This window comes from Diplotaxodon limnothrissa, linkage group LG16 (genome assembly GCF_057381915.1).
Source record: "Diplotaxodon limnothrissa isolate DT_005_m linkage group LG16, D_limnothrissa_male_GT1.1, whole genome shotgun sequence".
NCBI lineage: Eukaryota > Metazoa > Chordata > Actinopteri > Cichliformes > Cichlidae > Diplotaxodon > Diplotaxodon limnothrissa.
The window spans coordinates 13510434-13520325 of record NC_140611.1 but is presented as its reverse complement, the minus strand read 5'-3'; positions in this window follow the sequence as shown (position 1 = coordinate 13520325).

Sequence of the window (9892 nt, the reverse complement as noted above, 5' to 3'; positions counted from 1 at the left end):
ACAAACCTAGTACAAATTTGTATTGTACTAGGTCAATAGTTGCTCACCTATAGAGGTTTAATCATGCTGACTCAACTCTGCCTTACTTTAATCGGGGATCAGGCTTTAGCCTCTTTCCCTCTAAAATATCTGATAATTTAGATTTTCTCCTAAATGTATTTATTTTTTTACTTGGTTCATTCTTGGGGAGAGTTAACCATTTACCTCTGCTAAGCTATATGTTCCCCCCTTTTCCCAATGCAGTTAAGATTATGACAGAATCCTTCGCTGCTTTCTCCTTCATTCTTATTTTTCCTTCCTTTTGAAAGGAACTACAAATTGCTCACACACTGAATTATAGCACTGTGGATATTTTAGTGCTGCACATTTAGAGCTAGCATCTTACTATTAGCTTCAATACATGAACAGAGGTAGCTGCCACTGGTCTATATGTAGCCGCACTGAAAAAGATAAAAGACAGATTATTTATCATATCTGCATTCAGAGTCACACATATGTACACATTTGCACCCACACAGTTACATACATGTCAGGAGGATACCCAAGAGCAGTGTACCAGGGTCAGAAACAGCAGATGTTTAAATTTCTCATTTTGTGTTATCAGGGATCCCAACTTTTAGTAAATCCCCATGTGTAAGTTTCATCCCTTCAATAATGCAATGCTCATAAGGTGTCATTCCTGGATTAATAACTTCTCTAAGTTTACTTATCTGTCCCATGCCCTACTGGGGTTCTAATGCTCTGTGTGTATCTGTTCTAGTGTCAATGAGAGTCATTTCTGCACCCTTTATGTATTAAACTTTTCTAACCTTCATTAATATTCTAATGTAAGAGTGTTAGTAATGAATATATTTTAATAATCTCCTATCTAATGCTTTCATGTGGCCTAGTTCTTATTATGTGTGTTCTTTTCCTACTGGGAGAGTAACACAAGGAGTGGAGCCCAGGGCTTTAAACTTATTAGTTTGCTGGGAGCATTACTGATGCAGCTGCTTCATGTTGTTCACTGCAGATATCATGGATAGTTAGGTACTCTGGTATCAGTCACAGTCCATGTACTGAAGATTTCTCTTGGCAGTAAATTTCTTGTTGTTATGGTGCTGCCTACATTTCTCTTGGAGTTCTCCAGGAACATCCACACAGAGAACATCCCAGATGCAGACGATGTTGGTTCTTAGAGGCCACCCAGCAGATTGATAAATATATCAGCTGACTAAAAGTGTGTTTTAATACACTTTTCCAGCCCTCTGCAGATACAGTCTTTCATTGGACTCGAGGAGACTTTCATGAATTGTGGATCTTCACTTGGAAGATCCTCTCTGATGTTCATGGGTTTTCACACGTGCCAGCCATTGGATGTCGTCATCCAGCTGACTCCTCCTCTCCACCTTTGTGCAGGCCTCATCAGTGACGTAGGCCTTCGCAGTGCCAGTGTTGCTCTTCTCCACAGGCTCTTGGCCTGGTGTCTTCCACTGGTGATCTGTGTTTCTCCCCTTCAGTTGGTGAGCTCCTTCATCTGTAAGGAGTTCTTTTTTTTCTCTCTCATAGCAGGAGAGTCATTGTTTCAAGTATGTGCATACATCAGTTAGTTAGTAACTGTTTTCATTTGCTCCACTATTTTCTTTCGCCTGTGAGCTCGACCTCATGTTAGTCTTCGTTATCTTACTCCTGTTCTTTGAATACTTCTATTTACCTTCTTTTCCTCTGACTCACAGCTTTCTTTGTCCCACCCATCTAATCACCCACACACTCTTCAGCTCCTTTATCTGACTTCCTATATCTCAGACTTTCTCATGTTTACTTCCCCTCTTCTAAGCCATAATCACTTTCCTAACATTTTCTAAATACAAAGGCTCAACTTTTGATTTTTCCTTATTGCATTTTAGGTCAATGTGTTTTCTTTCTAATTACCAGCTTTTGCTTGAACACAGCCTCTGTCATCCCCTCCAAACCCTGCTCCTGTGTATTTCCACCTGCATGATGCACACTGCTTATTCAGGGAGCTTTCTGTTTCCTACTGGCAGCACAGATTTATCTATATTTGCTTTTATTTTCCTTGTAAAACTAAAACAAGATCAGAGGGGCTTTATTATCATATACTACAGTTTTATGTTTTTCTGCTCAACTTTCCTGTAAGTGACAAGATGCAGCTGTGTAAGAGTTACCATATTGCATTTGCTAAGGACAGCATTTTGCAAGTTATTCCTTCAACTCATAAAGTGCAATTTATTTATTAATTTACTTTCTTGGATGGTAAAAATCACTCTGATGTTCTGGGACTCTTAAAACTTAAATACTTCTTGATTCAAGCCTGACACTCGAGGCATTAAAGGGTTAAGGCCCTCTAATGTCACGCACCTCTGACACTCTTCTAAATGTTAATTCTCTTATAGCTATAGAAGAAGGATTACACACAGTCTGACCAGCATCAAGGCAAGTGTTTTAGATACCAAAGATCCCTTTAATAATCCCTTCCTCCATACAATATCTAATCATGCTTCTTTTTTTTTGATCAGCAGTTCTAATGATCCACAGCTGCAGCTTAACCAGCCATGCATCCCACATTTTTATTTCTATTGTTTCTTTTCCCAGCCAAATATTCTTTTTCTTTAGATTTAAACTTTTTTTTTTCTAAAGTGCTCAGGTGTAGTCACTTTGCATTCATACCTACTCTTCCTCTTACTTTACTACTTAATGGCATTATTTATTACATCTTTCTAATTACTGTTTTGTTATTGTTACCATTACACTTTAATCAGTTGTCGTTGTATTTAGGCTTTTTGTTTACTCACTGACAGGGGATTTCTTAAAATCACCCCGCAGCTCTTCAGAGTTAGAAAACACAAACACTGCAGTTGTCTTTACTCGCGAGGACAAGTGACAGAGCGCTCCTACACGTAAGAGACACTCACGGACTTGCGCTCTGTCCCCGTCTGCTTTCTTTATTTATACAATAGGAATTAATACGTTCGTTCAGTGACATGAGCATGTGCGTATGTGATTGTGTGTGTATGTATGTGTGTGTGTGTGCAAGGTCAGAACTGCTTGTTCAACTTCTTACTATCGCTGTGGAAAGATTCAGATACAAATATCAGAACACGTTTCATAAAGAACAATCAGTTCTAGGCAAGGAAAAGATCATCATGCAGCATTCTATCACAAATAAACTTATATCATTAAAAGCTTATACTGACTAAACTAATACAATTTTCTATTGACACTCACTGAATTATATTATTCTCAGTTCTTTCCACTGCTTCTCTACTGTTATGTCTTATGGCCCTCACTGTCATATGCTGTGGGAGTGTCTGGTTGGGCGTGGTCCAGGTTCCTGTCATTTGTCCCTGGGAGTGGAGTTGGCCAGCTCATCACCTGTTGTCAATCTCCGGGGCTCCACCTAGAGGGTTTTTAAGCCAGCACGGCCTGCCACTCCTCGCCAGTTCGTCCTGCTACCATCTGTGGTAAACTCGGCCTCCTCTGAGCTCTGATTCTGTATATCTGGACCTTGGGTTAATATGTTTTTGTTTCCTGTATTCTTCAGATTCTCCACCCATCGCACTCACCAGTAGTGCTGTTTTTGGTCTCCATCCTGTCCTCCCATCTGCTCGGAACCCGAGGATTATATACTCCACTTCTCCTCAGCCTGCCCTTCAGTCTGTATTCTCCACCTCCTCGGAATCTGGACCGGACTCTCCACTCTTGACCCTCTTTGGAATACACCCCTGGCAGCCTTTTCCCCGTTAAATGACTAGGGTCGCCAAGTAAGCCCAAGACTATTCACTGGCACTCCGTACCTTTGTCCCTTACTTGTTTGTTTCCCATTCAGTAACATTTCTCCCCTGTGTTTACAGAAGTTCCCGTTAGAAGTCTCCCCGTGCTCTACGCCGGTTTCTCCGCCCACGGATTTCCTTTAGTTTTCTGCGTATGGTTTTTGTTAAACCCAGTTCCGTTCACGTTTTGTTCTTTTCAATAAATTATACACAGTTCTAAGCAAATTGAGTCTGCTCTTGAGTCCACCGCATTCTCGTCCGTGACACTCTCTCATTCAGTTCTGTCTTACTTCCCTGTTCTTATTTTAATAGTTTGTTATATTTATTTTAATTTACCCGAGAACCAGTTTACTGGCCTTATCACTTTCCTCCCAGGTGTTTCTTCTAATATTTTATTCTCAAATTTAGAGCTTCTTTCTTCCCATTCCTGACTCTCATGGGCACTATTCTTTTTCATATTTTTTTGTTGTTTTTTGTTCATAGTACTCAGCATTTGATCACTTGTTTAAGCATCTTCACTGACGTGGGCCCTAAACTTTACAAACAAGTTACATCTTTTTTCTTTTTTTTAAGCAAACAATTTTGCTTCCTGTCTCAGGTGACTCCTCTGAGCCTCGCACAAGCTCGCATAACAATAACCTCTTTGAGACATTCAGGTCAGTCTTTTACTCTTCTTCTCACACACTTGCATTTGGCTTAGATCATTTGAAAGCCTGTGCACTGGTCAGGGACACTCTTGGCAGGATGTCGGGGCCCACCCCATACACTCCACAGTCAGAGCAACTTGAGCCAGCTACACCCTGTGACGCTGTTTACAGGCCGCCTCCGGCAGCAGCAGCTCAGCTGATGTAAGCTCTCTCAGTACAACACTTTTCCTTTTTTTTTCTGCTACTGTCTCCCTCTGCCACACTCAACAGGCACTAAACTCTCTCTCTGACTTATTAAACCACCATTTCCAACAAAACTCTTCTATTTCACTTCACTATCATCCATCCAGTGATTTTAGCTATTATGCTCTGGGTTTAATACATCAGTTAGTTGCATTTAAACCCTGTCTACTTTCTTTTCTCTTCCCAACTACTTATTTGTGACGGCAGCATTTTAAACAGATCTCTAGCAGGTGTCTCTTATTGTTAATTTTGTTCATATTTGTCCTCATTACCACTTCACCCCACATGTCGGCCTAATTATTCTGAACTCCTCTAAGCTTCACACACTTTATTTCCAACAATCATTTATTTCACATCATATTATGCAGGTGCCTCTTGCACTCTCTGTATGCTTTTGGGTGAGTTCATGAGCCCTCTGCAGAACTTTCTATCATTATTATCATTATTTACTACTCTCGCACTCCTCTTTGGTGAGTGATAACAAACACTCAATATACATTTCACATGCAAACTCTGATACTCTTCTCACTCGTCCACATACCTTAGGTATGATTTACAAACTGCCTGAAGACACGGTGCTCTGCAGCACAGAGAGCTCAGTTTTTTTTAGTCTCTCAAATCAGTCCCTCTACAATTTTTTTTATTCATCTACCTACTAACTTCCCTTTTCCTTATTTATTTATCAAAACCCATCCTTTACGCGTATTCCTCTGACTCTTATTTACAGCAAGAGTTATTTTAAGCAATATTTACAGCAATACATGGTTATACACTAGACTACTACTTAGCAATATTTACAGCAGTGATTATACTTAAGGGTTAGTAACAGCTATTTACATATTTACACTTTGGCCGAAGGTGTCGCCTTTCATACAGTAAAGCGCGCAATTTACCAGCGCGTCCAGACCGGTGGACTCGAAGGTCCTCAGAATCCCACTGCCAGCCCCAAGCCCACGCGTTACGTGCTGAGTTCTTATCTCCAAAAATCCCCCAAAGCCCGAGCAGACTTGACTACATAGCAATTCACTTGGGTTAACTAGGTTAACCAATTAAATGGTTAACCTATGATAGGTTTGTAGCTTAAACCTATTCGCTGGAACGTTCAAGGTAATTTAATTACACAGCAAAGCAAGAAACGAGTAGGCAAAGTTCTTCGAGGTACTCATGCATGAGGGAGAGAACCACGACAAACGCCATTCCTTCGCTTGACCCCAGTCGCTCTCGTCCACTCCCCCGTAACACTGCTCTTTTATTGAGGTTACATGAATATGCATAGGTTCATTAACATATGACGTCTACATACAAACAGAGTACCAAAAGAGTATCTTGCCTGTGCGTTGTGTAAGTATGTGTGTGTGCGTGTGCGAGTGTGTGTGTGGGATCAAGATGTGACCCTGTGAAGACTCCCCAAAGCTGGTGCCAGGAGTCTAGCCGTCCATCTAAACAAAAGGCTCTTAGCCTAAAACTGACATAGCTACGTTTATCCTACCATAAAACAATAAGACAAGGTACGACATCTCCCATGCTCCCAGGATGTAGGTGTGAATGCCAGAACACTCTGGAATGCACACAAAGCCTTTGCAGACTATTAAGGATCACACATCCTATCACTACACAATCGATTATACACCTCTAAGCATATATGGTTAAATATTTCTAAGCATAAATGACAATAAACAATACAAATCTAACAACCTAGTTAGCCTGTGTCAACTTATCAACCTAAATGGATAACTAGGTTTCCAGCGGTAACCACCTTGAGGGTGCCGACATATATTTCACTTTTCATCACTTCATCATCACTTTTCATCACTTCATCATCACTTTTCATCACTTCAACTTTTTTACTTCTGCGCAACTTACTCCTATTCTTCAGATACACTTCCTTAACACTAAAGAATAGCGGAAAAATAAACACAAACTCCCCCAACACAGCCCTGGAGTCATACTCCAGCACAGGAGCATTAAACTCCACTCCTTCAGCATCTGCAACTAACATTATTTCTTACAGTGTAACACTTTATCACTTAGAATAACAGCGACCCTTTGATTAAAATCCTTTTCAAGGTTAGGTGAAATCTACTTGGAAACAAGGTGGGAACCCCCCTTCTGCACTCAGACAACACCAACATTGAGCAGGAAAAAAACTCTGCTTAGCTTATTATAGCGGCCGCTTGGTGTTCTCTGATGTGCAAGGCTTTGGCATTCCCCAAGGCTCTCAGCAATCACCTTAATTCCTTGTCCCTTCGTACGTCGCCAATTGTGGTCGCAAATTTCGAAACCATCCTGATAACCTTCTCCCACCAACGATGTGGAGATCCAACCTCTTTAGATCCAATTAAAGTCAAGACACTCAAAAAGATGCTCTGGAAAAGAGTAGAATTCTTGGAACAGAGTTTAATACACTGAATCACATGAACAGCAGGAAAAATACATACAGACATTTAGCAAGAGAATTACATAGCAGAAAGCAAGCAAAGCAAAACCCCGGGGTGTACAGCCTTAAGCACAGACAGCAGAGCAACACAGAGACGGACAGAGTGAAACAGCAGAGGGGAAAAAGAGCCGGGGGTGTCCTCTGGTCCCCTAATATATAGGGACCAGTATCCCCGCCCCCTGCTGCTGGGTAACTTTCCCACGCGCCCAAACACAGCTGAAGGGGTCAGGTACAGGCCAGGGTACGGGCAGGGCTCTGGCTGGGGGCCCAGCCCAAAGGGACACCCTTAGGTTAACCCTTTGCTTTGCCTTCTGACAATAGGTCACAGCATGGTCAAAGGTCACACATTAATCCTAATTATCAATATATAATCTTATAACTACATAGGTTCTTAAAACACTTCAGTGTAGTTCAAATTACGTGCGTGTGTGTGTGTGATGATATTTTATTGTGATGTGTTCAGGAAATGTTACTGTTTTGGTTGTGCTGCATGAAAGACGTTGAGTGTGTATTCGGGAAGGTTAGTTACTGGGGAGTAAATTATTCAGGAGAACTCTCCCCTTACATTAACTGCCCTGTTACTGTACCACCTTAATAAACCTCGGTGAAGCAAAATGTCTTGTGCTTAAGACTCTACATGAAAGTTAAAATATATATGTTCAGTGCACATAGATGTAGAGTGTATATAGTTACACATATATAGTTATATAGTTATACATATCACACAAAAATCCACCACAAAACCTATACTTTGTTTCGTGCGAGAACTCCATTCAAATGCATGTAGCAGTGAGAAACACACTGTCTTGGCAAAAGAAAGCGTTTTTGTACAACTTCATAAAGATAGCTATAACTTTTGATAGAAGACTCAGACACACATATTTATGGCTTTATCCTATACAATTCAATATCCCCGTGTTGGGCAAACAGGTTTTAAAGCTGTGTGAGCTAAGATTTTCAAGTATTCACAAAAATGAAAAACTATACTCTGTTCTTTTCTAGAACGCCATTCAAATACATCTAACAGTAAGAATTGCCTTGTCTGGGCAACAAAAGGTGTTTTTGTACAACTTCATAAAGATAGCTATAACTTTTGAAAGAAGACTTTGTAGTGGCGATTCCTTTTGTTTGGCCAACCAAACATCCTTTAATCCACAAGCCACTGCTGCACTGACATAAGATCTTGTATGCAGGCAAAAGAGCCGACTGTCCAAACTTGAAAGTTGCATTCCATGGTTTATTTATCCAGTTTGGAAAACAATAACAAGACCATTTTTGTTGCTTCCTGTTGCTTCTCCTGCTCTGGTCAAAGAAAACCATAGTCCCACCCCAGTGCATGCTGGTCCTATACCAATCGCTTTATTTATAGAAAAAAATTGCACTACAGTTCTTCCTGGCTGACTTAACGAGATAAACAACAAAACAAACCCAAACAATGAAGCAAGTATTAACCTACAAATAAAACTTGTGAATAACCCAAAAATATAAGTAAACCAACAACAAATTTTAACAAATTTCAAAATATTAACAATAAAGAACACATAGCTCCAACAGACTCAGACAATATTATTTATGGCTTAATCTTATAGGTGTTTTTGTACAACTTCATAAAGATAGCTGTAATTATTGAAAGAAGACACAGGCAAACATATTTATCCATGAATACTATAGAATTCAGTACCGTTGTTTGCAACCAGGATTTGCAGCTGTTTGACCTAAGATTTTCAAGTTATTCAAGAAATGAAGAAACCTTTCTCTTTTGGCGAGAAAGATAACTTATAACCTACTGCGAGTGCATGTAATCCTACATAGCAAGCAGGTCTGGCCCGGATCTGGCATCAAGCCGGCACTGCTGGTTGACTTCTAGCATGGTAAGCCATATGTCATCCAGATATGAGCCAGGTCTGGCAATGATGCCACTGTTTTTGCGCTGGCATGCCACATCTGGCCCGATTGTGGTTTGGTGCATGCCCATAGAAAACAGGTCTTCCCTGGATCCGGCATCAAGCTGGCACTTCTGACTGACTGGTGTCATGGCAGGGTGTATGTCAACACTGGTTCTCTATACAGAGAATTAGCCTGTTCTGGGCAGGAAAATCAGAATCAAAATCCTTAATTGGTTAGCTAATGCTACCGTCAAGTAGTTTCAGTTTTCCAAAGAAAATGTGTATAATTGTTATTGTTTATGAAAGAAAAGTATCCTGATATGCAGCATTAATTATGATGATTTGCGAACAACACCAACACAAAGATTGTGCAATAAGCACAAACTAGAGGAATATATATAAAACAACAGAAAGGCACACGTTGGAGAACAAAGTACTTGAAAGTTGTTCAAAAGACTTGGTCTGAGTCTGTAATTTGTCGTTTATAACAAAATTATTATTCTGTATGCTGTTTTAAAAAGTGGTTAATAATAATAATGACACATATGATAATATGTGTTTTACCATTAGCGTTTAGCTTTAGTTTCCTACTTTCTTGGAAATTGTATATGGGCTCTGGTGTAATCTAGACTCATTTATGATCAGTTTCTCTTTTTAAAATTAAAATAATAGAATTGTGATCTAGCCAATCAAAATATTGAATCTGTAGTTTGTCAGTTTTACTAATATCCTTTCAGATGGACCATTATAACTGGTGGTGCCGCCTTTTGCCACCAAACTGTCAAATAGCACCCATTGTGCAACAGTCCACGCATAGAACAAGCGTATCGGTGGGCGTGGAAACCCTCATCAGATGGACAATCACCGCTTTCAGACCTACCCTTCTGCGGTGTGGATTTATCTGATTGG